Below are 1,628 nucleotides of genomic sequence, written 5' to 3'. Positions count from 1 at the left end.
GGGGGGGGGGGGGGGGGTCCCCCCCACGGCGGGCCCCCCCCCCCCCCCCCCCCCCCCCCCCACAAAGCAACAAATACAAGAATTTAAAAGCCAGAGCCAAGACGTCGTTTTAATGTATCGTATATTAAAATATTCAGTCTGTTGCCAGGATGGAGCCCAGTTTGTCCAGTTTGTGTTGACAAAGGAAGCCGGACGAGTGAGGCGGGGGACCTGCTCGGTGTGAGAAGCAGGTGTTTGGGTCAGTTAACAAGTGATTCGAGAGACAGAATAAACAGAATCTGTTGTATAATTCACCAAATTTCCCTCTGGGATGAGTAAAGTATTTTTGAAATTGAATTGAATTGAATAAAGTATCTCAAAGTGATACTTGAGTAAAAATACAAGTATCTTATCATAAAAATACTTTGGTAAAAATTAAAGTATTCTCTAAAAATATTGAGTAAAAGTCTTAAAGTGTCTGATATTTTTGTACTTAAGTATCAAAAGTAAATTTCTGACACAAAATCTACTTAAATATTAAAAGTAAAAGTACTGAGTAAAAGTGAGCAGTTAATTTCCAAAATGACATTTATTAGGAGGTGACTTCTCAAAAAAAAATTTTTTCTAACGGTGTGCAACTGTGATGGGTTGTATACCTGTATAAGCTAATAGGGTGCAATGGTATATATTTATACTTCTCATCCAACCACAATTAAATTCACTCTATCCAGGAGACACAATTTACCAGGATAGTATTTTCTTTAAGTAATAACAACTCAGAATAAAATAGGAGTAACGACTTTCTACTTCTTACCTTTTAAAAAAATGTATTGAGTAGAAAGTACAGATAACTGTGTAAAAATGTAATGAGTTAAAGTAAAATATATGCTGAAAAATAATTACTCAAGTAAAGTACAGATACTCAAAAATTGTACTTAAGTACAGTAAGTACTTAAGTGCTTACCTGATCCTAAAACTAACCTTGGTCCTAAACCCAACCCCCAACCCTCCAATGGCATTTAAACCAAATGGGGACTCGACTTTTGTCCCCAAATGTACCAGTTGTCCCCAAAGGTTTGTTGTCTTAAAATTGCCCCCAAATGTCACCAAAGCCGACCCCCACGAAAACTAGCAGGCCGAGTTACTCTGAGGGAAAAATAAAAGCAACGTTTGTTTGCTCTCTGACTAAACTTTTCCTTTGATCATTGTTACACAATAAATGTCAGAATCTGTAATGTTAACGCAAGTTAAAATTAGCCTAATTTATCTTTCATGTCTTATTATTTAGATATTAAAATATATTATTTTTCCTAAATGTTTTTTAATCCATAAATGGGCATTTTAAATGAGACTTTTCCTGCAGTGGGAGCTGATCAGACAGGAAATCTGCCTCTCTCTCCCTTTCTGCTGTGATTTTGATGTGATGTGTCACTGGCTCTGACCCCGAGCTGGACCCTTCTGAGAGCTGCTTGGCATCGAACGGCTGACTGGAGGATTTGAACTCGGTGATCTAATTGAGTTCTCATGTCATAACATATCAAACACTGTCTGTTCTCCCGTAATGACCCAGCTTGGCCACGATGGGCACGTCACACACACACACACACACACACACACACACACACACACACACACACACACACACACAC

General features: G+C 38.5%; 1 protein-coding gene across 1 annotated transcript in view; it reads left to right on the top strand.

Annotated features, from left to right (window-relative positions):
- The window catches only part of LOC106533236 (growth/differentiation factor 6-A), a 9,056-nt gene that overhangs the window by 2,378 nt on the left and 5,050 nt on the right, over window positions 1–1,628 (top strand). The window lies entirely within an intron of this gene.

Source organism: Austrofundulus limnaeus, unplaced genomic scaffold (assembly GCF_001266775.1).
Source record: "Austrofundulus limnaeus strain Quisiro unplaced genomic scaffold, Austrofundulus_limnaeus-1.0 Scaffold911, whole genome shotgun sequence".
NCBI classification, from domain to species: Eukaryota; Metazoa; Chordata; class Actinopteri; order Cyprinodontiformes; family Rivulidae; genus Austrofundulus; species Austrofundulus limnaeus.
The sequence above is the reverse complement of the archived record's forward strand: the minus strand, read 5'-3'. Positions and strand labels throughout refer to the sequence as shown.